We start from the raw sequence: 12,103 nt of genomic DNA, 5'->3' as shown, positions 1-12,103 counted from the left end.
GACTCAAATAAAAACTGGAAACACAGAAACTGAACGAGGCCAAAGCGACTGGACGGGACAGGTAGCACAAAATAAAGCAGCTCGACTTGTCCTGAAGTGTCCATTCAGGACAAGCATCAATGAGATGCATAATCCGTTGGCCTGGATGCATGTTAGAGGAAGAATCAAGTACTCGTTGATTAAATTCATTAGAAACCTGATAGTCACAAAAACACGAAAAATGCTGTATTGTAAATTAACCACGTTCAGTGACGTGCATCAGTACTGCACGAGACAGTCAGGTGAGAGTCGCTTTCTGTTAACGACCTGTCGCTCAAATCAAAACCAGAGGACAGTGCGCTATAGAGCAATGGTGGCATGGAACTCACTCCCACAGTTTCTCATCTCAGGAATGTGGATGCTTAGTTTCCATAAAATGCTCAGACTGTTCATTTTCACTCAGGGGTCGTATTGTGGGAATAGTTGTAATTTTGTGTGTTTTGTACTTCAGACTGGTGGAGGGCCAATAACCTGTCTCTCCACAACATGGAAGCTCATGTCAGGCATCATTGTGGCTAAGATAAGTGGGCACATGAATCAATACATGAGCGCAGCACAGAAGGGTATCGGCAAAAACACCAGGGGAGCCAAACACCAACTCCTGGTTGACCGAACAGTCGCCCGCGACTGCAGAACCCGTAAGACCAACCTGTGCACTGCCTGGATGGATTACAAGAAAGCCTATGACTCAATGCCACACACATGGATCACTGAGTGCTTGAAGCTGTACAATATCAACAGGACTCTAAGGGCGTTCATTGCGAACTCGATGCGGTTGTGGAAAACCACCCTTGAGGCCAAGGGGAAGCCACTTGCACATGTGTCCATCAAATGTGGCATATACCAAGGAGACTCACTGTCCCCACTACTGTTCTGCATAGGCCTGAACCCTCTCAGCCAAATAATCGACCGCACTGGCTATGGATACTGACTCAGAAACGGGGCCACCATCAGTCACCTCCTCTACATGGATGACACCAAGCTGTACGCTAAGAGTGAGCGAGACATCGACTCACTGATCCACACCACAAGGATCTACAGTACAGACATTGGGATGTCATTCGGGCTTGAGAAATGTAGCAGGATGGTGACAAAGAGAGGGAAGGTAGTCCACACAGAGGGGGTGTCACTCCCAGAGGGAACAATAGCAGACGTTGAGGACAGTTACAAGTACCTTGGTATCCCACAAGCAAGTGGCAACCTCGAAGAGGCAACAAGGAAAGCGGCTACGGCCAAATACCTGCAAAGAGTGAGGCAAGTCCTTAGAAGCCAGCTCAATGGCAAGAACAAGGTGCAGGCAATCAACAGCTACGCCCTGCCAGTGATCAGATACCCTGCAGGAATTGTAAGCTGGCCAAAGGAGGAGATACAGACCACAGATGTTAAGACACGAAAGCTCCTGACCTGCATGGAGGGTTCCATCCCAAATCCAGCACCCTGAGACTGTACGCAGGCCGGAAGGAAGGGGGCCGAGGACTAGTGAGTGTTGGAACCACTGTCCAGGATGAAACATCCAAGCTCCTTGAGTACATCAAGGACAAGGCCCCGGCAGATGAGGTGCTCAGAGAATGTCTCAGACAGTGGGGTCCAGAGGAAGAGGGGCTGGAGGGACCATCATGGCAGGACAAACCCCTACATGGGGCGTACCACCGGAGCATAACTGAAGTGGCTGATATCAAGAAATCCTACCAATGGCTTGAGAGGGCTGGTCTGAAGGACAGCACAGAGGCACTGATCCTGGCTGCTCAGGAGCAGGACCTGGGCACTCGAGCAATAGAGGCCCAGATCTACCACACCAGACAAGACCCACGGTGTAGACTGTGCAAAGAGGCTCCTGAGACAGTCCAGCACATAACTGCAGGGTGTAAGATGCTGGCAGGGAAAGCATACATGGAGCGACATAACCAAGTTGCGGGCATAGTGTACAGAAACATCTGTGCAGAGTTCGGGCTGGAGACCCCAGGATCAAGGTGGGAAACACCTCCAAAGGTTGTGGAGAACGACCGAGCCAAGATCCTGTGGGACTTCAGATACAGACTGACAGAATGGTGATGGACCAACCAGACATAGTGGTGGTGGATAAGAAACAGAGCAGAGCCGTGGTGGTTGACATCACAATACCAAGCGATGGTAATATCAGGAAAAAGGAACACGAGAAACTAGAGAAATACCAGGGGCTCAAGGAAGAGCTGGAGAGAGCCTGGAAAGTAAAGGCATCAGTGGTGCCTGTGGTGATCGGACACTCGGGGCTGTAACCCCCAAACTGGAAGAGGCTACAACAGATACCGGGAAAAACAACGGACATCTCAGTCCAGAAAAGTGCAGTACTGGGAACAGCAAAGATACTGCGCAGAACTCTCAAGCTCCCAGGCCTCTGGTAGAGGACCCGAGCTCAATGAGGGTGAGAGAGACCTACCACCGTGGAAGGTGAGAAACACTTTTTTTTTTTATATATATATATATATATATACACACACACACACATACACACACACACACATATATATATATATGTAAATAATTGATTGATTATTATGATTATTTGTATATTTTTGTTATCTTTCATTGTTTGTGCAAATGTGGTGCATGTACATCCTGTAGAAAAAAATAAAATAAAACAAAAAAGCATTTATAGACTGTCACCAACCCCAGGAAGAATAGTTGCTGTTTTTCAGTAGCTAATGGGGATCTTAACTAAAAACAAACGAACAGTTCTTCACTTTGGATCTGACTGTTTTGGACCAGAAAGTTCAATGTTCAATTCTAACATTAGTTTTGTTCAGTGTGTCATTAAAGCTCGTCAGTCCCTGTAAAATCAATTAATCAATCGCAGTCTGTGCCTACTGGTTTGTCCCAGTTAAATCCTGTTTTAGGCCTGGTTTTAGTTCTGATTTAGTCCTGACCAAACCAGGTCTACAAGCAGGACTAAGCAGGACTAAACCAGGATCTGTAAGCTGTAGGGGAATACATTTTAAAAGTAACCTTCCCAACACGTACAATCTGCACATGAATGATCTCTGTAAAGTTTAACATCTTAACCATCTCCAGAAAAGACTCACCATCCGTCCGACAGAAGCTCCACATCAGGGCACAGAGAGAACTGTTTTTTTTGGAGGATATTTTATTCAAATTAGTCATGTGGTGTTAGGTTTGTTTTTTGTGCACAAAGCTGCATTAAATACATTATAATCTCAAATGGGCTGATGTTGCTCTACAGTAGGTCTGGGCCAAATGCTGACATTTAAATTACATTTGAACCACTTTTAATGTTACTGTGATCTTACTCGAGTCTAAACTTGAACTGCTGAACAGACAGATCAGCTAGTATAACCACTAGCTGTACATCACATAAGCTAAATAAAGTGCCCATGATCCTGTGATGCTTTCAACTTAATTACCCAAATATTAATGGTCGGACAGGCATCGCAAATATATTTTGTAGCAACACTGACTTACCTTTTACCTTACCTTTGTTTTGAATTTTATTTCTTTGGATTCTCAAATCCAGCTTCCTGCACTTTTCACAGGAAATGACATAAGCAGACACATCACCATTCCCTTTTTTCTTGAGACGGGTGTAAATAGAAGAATCGCGTCCATTGAACTATTAACACTCAGGGTGCAAATAGACACTCCGGACTCCACGTGACTCACGGTGGGCAGGCCGCCATTTTGGCAGTAAAAATGGATACTGCTACCGCCGAAGCTTTCAAGCCATTGGAGTGCTCAGCTCACTTTAAATCACAAGACACTGAGCTTTATATAAAAAAAATTAAACCAATTAAACATTACCGACCCGTATAATGCCCCCTGGGTGCTTTTTAAAAATATTTCCGCTGAAGAAGACGTCCCAGATCTGCAGTACACCGGCAAACCAACCTAATTGGTCCGATTGATTAGCCTCTGTTTCCTGGTAGAACAGCGATACCTCCAACTATCAACACTGATGTTCCCTGTTAAGACCACGAGCTGTCCCCATCTCAAGTGTCATCATGAACTCATAAAATAGCAACATGTAGAACTTTGTACAAACTCACCACATCAGCCTGGAGCAGAAGCTCTGAGCTCAGGAAACAGCAGCAGCAACAGCGATAAAGAGGAATACTCACTGTAGCTCAGACCCTCAGGACGGGGCTGGGGTCTGGTCCTTGGTCCGGTCCTCCAGGCGCGTTGGTCAGATGGTCCGGAGGTTCCGTCCTCAATGTGCTGGTTCCAGAGGTGGGCAAGCAAGACCAGTGTTTGATGGTCTGGGTCAGAGTGGCTCCGTGTCATCGTCTGTGTGCTGGTTCCATGTGGGGAAAGCAAGAATGCGCTGTGGACTGCAGGTCCGGGTGTGCTGCTCCGGTCCTCCGCGCTCAAGAACCGCGGCTGGTTCCAAGGTGATGCAGCATCCGGACAGAAGTGTGAGTCCTGTTTGGTTGGTTTTATGTTGTTCTGAGCGTTCGTCCTTCACGCTCTTGGTTCTTCTCGGGCCGAGGCTTCTGACATCACTCCCCGCTCCATCTCCTCTGATCCCGACCTGAACCGGAGCTGCTCCCGCTGGGTCAGGACTCTGGTCTAGATTTAGTCCAACTATATTTCTCACACGAGGCTAAAATCAGAACATTTTTAAAGTTGAATCAATTGAATAGGCTATTGCCTATTGCCATAAAATGATTTGGTTAATTAAACCCTAAAATAACAAATGCTGGTTGGTACGTGAACACAGGGAACACCGGGACCTCTCTGTGCGTGCAGGTCCTGACTAGAGGTATGCAACCATAATTCTGACTCACTCTGGAGCCACACGTTCACACATTGGTTCTCTGATCTTCATGTGTTACATTCTCTGTATTGTGTGCTGTGGTTCAAGACAAGAAAAATATCCGATGAAGGCTTTTTTGCCGAAACGTTATTTTGTTAATAAAAAAGCTTTTGGACATTGACCATCTGAGTGTGCTATGCATTTTTTCACATTCTCTGTATTGGCCATTGTTGGCAAAAGAATTCGGAAATGAATCGCAGCTGCATCTGGAGAACAATCTGTTACTGTGCTGGAGTTGTACAGCGCGAGTCAGCCGATCTGCCGATTACTGCCAAAATGGCGACACCTAGTGCGTGACGAGCCGGTGTGACGTCAGCTCCCGGAGCTCCATAGACACTCCGTTAATTTTTTCAGCTTTTGATTTTATGTTTAAATGATAAATGGAAAAAAGAGATACAGGACTGAACCATTTTCAGTCCTGGTCTGATCCCAGTCTCAGTACTGGTCCTGGTCCTGGACTCAGTGCCTTCAGCAGCCACTGCAGTTTGAAGTACTATGTGACATCACCAGTGTTGGGAGTAACACATTATAAAAGTAACGAATTACAGTAATGCATTACTTTTTGCTGTAACGCAGTAATGTGGCATTACAGGGGAAAAAAATAGTAATATTTTACTCGGTACAAATGTGAGTAACGCACGTTACAATGTTTTTTTTAACCTGGATTGAAGTGGTGTGTTTTTCTTCATACAAATTTGCTAAAATCACCTCGATATCAGCAGCGGTGAAACGCCGGAGATGCTCCCTCGTAGACCTTCAGGTGACCGCGGGCGAAAGGACTGACAAAGAACTCCACGCTGTTTAGACCTGGTTTAGACCTGGGTCAGTTTTGGTTTAGACCTGGTTTAGACCTGGGTCAGTTCTGGTTTAGACCTGGTTTACAGTCATCCCTCCCTCTATCACAGTTCACTTTTCGCGGTCTCGCTGTTTCGCAGATTTTTATTTTTATTTTTTTGTGCAATTTTGCATGCCCTTTTTTTTTTTTTTTTTTTACATTGTATGAATGCATATTGCGTCCTGATTGGCTGAGGGACTCCTGTCTCCTGTACAGTACAGAATGTGTTCAGCTGCCAAATTTAAATACATGTTCAATCTGTATCAGTGTGATTCTGAAGTGCTGTACGGTTGCAAGTTTTCTCCCCGACGTCGACGAAATGTTCTGCACCAACAAAGGCTCCTGCGCTCGCACCCAAAAGGCAGAGGAAGATGAAACCATCACACAAAAAGTTGGACTTCTGGACAAGCTGAAGGAAGGTAGAAGTTACGCGCTGTAACAGACTCTTGCACCGGCTCGGGTCCCTGCAAACAGTTGCTGAAATCAGGACCGCGAGCCCGAGCAGCAGAGTGTCCATAAAGAGCGATCGGGCAACAGACGCTCTTACCTCCGTGAGGTGCGGAGCAGAGCCGCTGCTTTCTCCTGCGTCACCTTCAAGCCCGTCTTGACAGTGAGTCCTGTTTTAGTCCTAGTTCAGTTCTGGTTTAGTCCTAGTTCAGTTCTGGTTTAGTCCTGGTTCAGCTCTGGTTTAGTCCTGGTTTAGACCTGGTTTAGTCCTGGTTCAGTCCATATACAGCGCAAAAGTTATTTTGGTGAGAGTAACTTAAAGTAATGCAATAGTAATGTAATGCCTTACATTTTAAATGCAGTAATATTATAATGTAATGAATTACTTTGAAATGACAGTAATAGGTAATAAATACCGCATTACAGTTTCAAAGTAACCTGCCCAACAGTGGACATCACACAGTACTGCCCTAACAGACTCTAGACTCAGACGTGAGCTCACATAGATCAGGGAAGAGGAGTTGGGGCAGTCTTCCTTGAGCTGCACAAAGCCTTCGACACCGTTAATCACCAGATACTTCTCAACAAACTAAGGCCCCATCCACACTAGTGTGTATTGGAATCGTGTTTGTTCACACTAATCCGATGGAAAACGGCTCCAGAGACGGAACGATCTGATGCCTCCAGCTCCCACGAATTCATGTTGGTCCAGATCTGATCCTTGACTGTGTGGACACCTGAAAACACTGATACTCTGATGTAGGAGCTTGAGTCTCGTCTTTATTGGACCACGTCACTGTGACTCGCTCCTTCCTGATTGGTTCTCGTGACGTCGGTCATGTGACTCTATTGTGGGAAACAGTTTAAACAAACCAGAGACAAACGGGAAACAGCCGAGCTACAACTACTTACTAGTACACGGTCCATGAAAAGACTGTTTTTACGTTTGCCATTTTCCTCCGCTTGAAACCGGCTCCTGCAACTTACGAGTGTTTCAGGCGGTTTTGTGTTAAAGGGTGAAGTATAGTTCATTAGGTCTGTGTGTACGATCTGCAGACGAATAATCTCTGAAAAGTTTAACATGAACCATCTCCAACATGACAGAAACACAGAACAGACTCACCATCAGCAGAACACCCCTCTGTCACAGAAAGAACACTGCATATTCCACTGAGTTGTGTCCTTTAGTCCAACAGAAACTGAACCGCATCAGCAACACAAGGAAAGAGCTGTTTTTTTGAGCATTTAGTTTATGTAAATGAATCATGCAGTTTTAAGTTTTGGTTCTGTAAAATGTAAACAAATGTGCTCAAAGCTGTGTGGATAGAGAAGACTTGAGGACACAGACACGACGTGTCTGGATGCAAATTCTTTCCGATACGGTGATACGTTTCAGCGTAAACATAAACTAAATAACCACAACTTTTCCATGCACATCCAAAACTGGATTAGGTCATATTTGAGTGACGGGATTCAGTGTGTCCGAGTGAATCACACACTATCATCCTTTAAAGTCGCCTCTATGGGAGCGCCACAGGGCTCCAACCTCGGACCTCTGCTCTTTATGGAGATCATTTATATAAATACTAACGTGTGGACTGATGTTGATGTAATGTGTGATGATGACACTGTGCTTTTTACTACAGGAAAAACAAACTGACAGAAAAACTGACAAGAGAAATGGAAAATGTTGCAAATTGGCCTCAGAATTCCTGCCTTACCTTAAATATCGATAAAACAGTTTCAGTGTCTCTTACCAATAAACGTTAATCCCCACAGACTCACGAAATTTTAGTAAATGGACAAAACATCTGGAATGTGGATGAATTAAAATATTTAGGTTTATTTTAACTCAAAACTTAATTTTAAAAGTCACATTAAAACACTGAAGTTTAACTTGATGAATTTTAAACATATTAGAAATTCTTTAACAGTTGAGGCGTCATGTACATATTTTAATGATTGTCTCGCACCTTCGATATTATTTCACGAGCTGGTCTCAGGTGTGTTAAACATCTCTAAAGCCGATAGAAACATTTTATAAATGAGCACTAAAGATCCATGATAAAAAGTCTCACCTGCACCACCACTGCTCAATACTTGTCAAATATAAACTCTTACATTTTGATACTTTGATTAAATTTTATCAAATGTTAACATTATTTAAAATCATTCATAACTCAGCTGACCCCCCCCCCCCATTGAGACCCCCGGTCTGGTCCTGGTCTTGTCCTAGTGTGGTCCCAGTCTCAGTCCTGGTCTCAGTCCTGGTCTGATCCCGGTCTCGGTCCCAGTCTGGTCCTAGTCTCAGTCCTAGTCTGGTCCCGGTCTGGTCCCAGTCTGGTCCTAGTCTCAGTCCTGGTCTGGTCCCGGTCTGGTCCCAGTCTCAGTCCTGGTCTGGTCCCGGTCAAGGTCCCGATCTATTCCCAGTCTCAGTCCCGGTATGGTCCTGTTCTCGGTCCCAGTCTGGTTGCGGTCTTGGTCCTGGGCTGGTCATGCTCTGGTCCCGGTCTCGGTCCCGGTCTTGGTCTGGTCCCGGTCTCGGTCCCGGTCTGGTCGCAGACTCAGTCCTGGTCTGGTCCTGGTCTGGTCCCGGTCTGGTCCCGAACCTGGTCTAGTCCTGTTTTAGTTCTGGTTCAGTCCGTTATCTGTTTTTTCCATTATTTATTTAAACACAAAATTGAAAACTGAAAAAAATGAATCTTTATCTGTTTTTTCATTTTGGTTTCGGGGACAAATAATGAAGAAAAACTTTTTGTTTTTCTTTCGTTTTCTTATTTTTGGTTTTATTTTGAAAAACAAATGAAGAATGACACATGGATCCAGAAGAGTCCAACACCGATGTCCATGTGCTGACAGAATCTTGGTGTCATTATCTCAGTTGTGTCGATCTTTCTACATAAACAGGTTTATTCAAATCGAACAACAACATGGAAAAGAATCACTGTCCAGTCCTCGTCTTATTGCGCCATCTGCTGGACAAAAAATACAACAGCATCAAAAGAAGCAGCTGCAGTTCGTGTGTTTCATGTTTCATTTGACAATGACGCACAAACAGTGAAAGAATCAGTTTAACGACGACAAACTGAAAAGATAAATACACTGAAAAGATAAATACACTGAGGTGGATGAGACTATTTTAAATTTGACAGACGATTTACACAGTGTGAGGTTTATTTTGTAAGAGTCAAGAATGTGTGTGCGTGCGTGTGTTTGTTTTTGTAGGTGTGTGTGTGTTTGTGTGCATTCTTTTAACCAGTGAAACCAGTTTTGACTTTTGTTCAGGTGAAGTGTGTCACATGAATCAGTCGTGTTTCCAGCTGCAGGTAAGAATCACTTTTAACTAGAACCTTCTTTAACTCTTGTGCCTCGTTAAAGGAAATTTGTGGATCTGAAGGAACATTTATCATGAAAACTTTAGCTGTGGTTGTTTAATTTACATGAAAATTCACACGGACGTGTGTTTTTACAGCATTTTAAACATATGTGAGTTTCATCCTGATCGGACCAATTTTGGCCACATGAGGCGTTTAGTAGACACTCAGTGTGTTCAGGAAATTTGTGTTTCCATTGACTTCTGTTATAAACTCATTTTTTGACCCCTACTCTAAAAATCAAGGTGAAAATCATTTTTATGCAAGTTTTAAATTTTTCTGGAGCAAACCCAATGAATTAGTGTGTAATAATTTAGTAAAAAATATGTTTTTCCAAAATTAACCAACTTTGAGCCCCTCCCCCCTCACTTCTATGTGACCCTATATGTAAAATAACCACTTCCAAGAAACTAAGGGAGATTTTTTTTTTTTTTTTCACCAAAAATGGTTTGGCTGTGTTGGTAGTGAGTAACTCTTTTAGTCTGAATAGTTAAATGAAAAAAAATATTTCAAATAGTATTTCTGAGAGTATTTGAATCAGATCTTGTATGTGTCTGTATAGAAATATGTGGATCTGAAGGTAAATTTATCGTTATTACATTGGCTCTGGTTGTTCGATTTACATGAAAATTCACACAAGATGTGTATTTTTACAAGTTTTTAGACATGTGAGTTTCATCAATTTTGGCAACATGAGAAGTTTTGTAAATACTGAGCGTGTTTTGGAAATTTGTGAATCCATTGACTTCCATTATAAACTCAGTATTTGACACTTCCCAACATTACAAAAAACTATGTTTTTCAAAACTTTGCCTGCATTAGCCCCTCCCCCCATGACCTCCACTGTCCCCATACAAAACATATTCACATTTGGACAATTTGTGCCTGAAAAACCAGATGAAAATAAAGAAATTCACCAAAAATGGATTGAGTGTGTTTGTAGTGAATATCTCTTTGAGTCTGAATGGTTGGAGTAGAAAAAATTTAGTTCAAGGAGTGTTTCTGTGGCTGTTCAAATCTGAAATGCTCTGTCCTTATGTAAAAACAGACAATCTGTAAACAAATAAAAACAAAAAATGTGGGTTTGAAAACAACAAGAGAATGTCCCAAAAGTCATAAAGATGAACATTCATTTTAAAGCTAAGGCTTCAAATTTTATGTTTTAATCCACATTATGTTGATTTGTGTAGTTTGATTGAGTGTAACAGAGGGAAGCACACATGCCTTGTGAAAAAGATGAGAAAAATGAGACCTTTGGAAATTGCCTAAAAAAAATTTGGATTTCAGATTTTCACAGTGACAAGAAATTTAAGAAACTAGGTGAAATCTGTGGTCAAATGCACAGTTTGGACTGTGGGCCGCATGTTCAGTCCAAACTGACCTGGTCTGGGGTGTGTGGGAGGGTTCAGGTGTTTGGGGCACAGGAAATATTTGTGAAAATGAGCAGCTCATCTAAAACATGCATTTAGGGACCGATTTTGAGCCGGGGCAAAAATATCTTATTTTAGTGCAATTTTGAAAATTTCTCTAATTTCACTAAATGTGAGACTATTGCTGCTAGAAAATGTGCATTAAAAAAAAAAAAAAAAAAAAAAGTTATTTCCAAGATTAAACTCTGCATTTATAATGGAAGTCTATGGGAGAAATCTGCATGGGAAAAACCGTTTTGTTTAAAATGACAGTAAAACAAAACAAAAAATGCATCAAACTCAGTCTTCCCACTGATTGTTCATATAGAGGAGCCAGTCACAACGAAATTAGGAAAAGTCACATTTCTTTTCATTTATGGAGTTACAGTAAATCCCAGTGTAGCAATAACAGAGATACGGATTTAAGGGCTCATGGAAAATGTGGTAATTTAATGAAAAATCACAATTTCTTACATTTTACATAATTGTATGTAGTTTTCAACAGGAAAATATTACATAAAAGGCAAAAACATTTTTAGGCTTTTAATAAAAGGTGATGTCAAAATTGGCATTTTTATAATGGGAGTCTATGGAGCGCAACACAACAAACCAACTTTATGCAAAAACAAAAAATGCACCAAAGTCAATCTTCTCACTAATTGGCCCTGATAGGCCAGTCACACTGATAATAGCCAGAGTGAAAAAATATTTTATTACTGAATTATTGCATATAAGTACACACACACACACACACATATATATATATATATATTTTTTTTTTTGGCAGTTTTATGGCAGTTTAAAAAATGAAATAAACAATTTGTCTCAAACACACCCAGTGTGACTTTTTTTTTTTTTTTTTCAAATTCACTTTATTCAAAAACAAAAAAATGAGCCAAAGTCAACATTCACACTGAACATCCACACCGACAGGCCACTCACACTGGTCAGAGTCAAAACAAAATGCCTATAATGGAATTATCATATTTTTTTCAAATTGGCAGCAGGTAGTATGTTCCAAACACTGGAACCTAAGGGGTTAATAAATTATGGTAATTTGTATTCCCAATTTATATATGTCATTTTGAAGAGAAGCCCTTCACAAAAAAAATACAAAAATAATAATAATCTTGTAATAAATGTAAAGTTTCAGTCTAAATGTAAAGTTTAAGTTTAAATGTAAAGTTTAAAGTTT

The sequence above is a fragment of the Boleophthalmus pectinirostris genome, unplaced genomic scaffold (assembly GCF_026225935.1).
Source record: "Boleophthalmus pectinirostris isolate CB_2022bp ecotype Guang Dong unplaced genomic scaffold, ASM2622593v1 HiC_scaffold_4, whole genome shotgun sequence".
In the NCBI taxonomy this organism is placed as follows: Eukaryota; Metazoa; Chordata; class Actinopteri; order Gobiiformes; family Gobiidae; genus Boleophthalmus; species Boleophthalmus pectinirostris.
Note: the sequence above shows the minus strand (reverse complement) of the source record.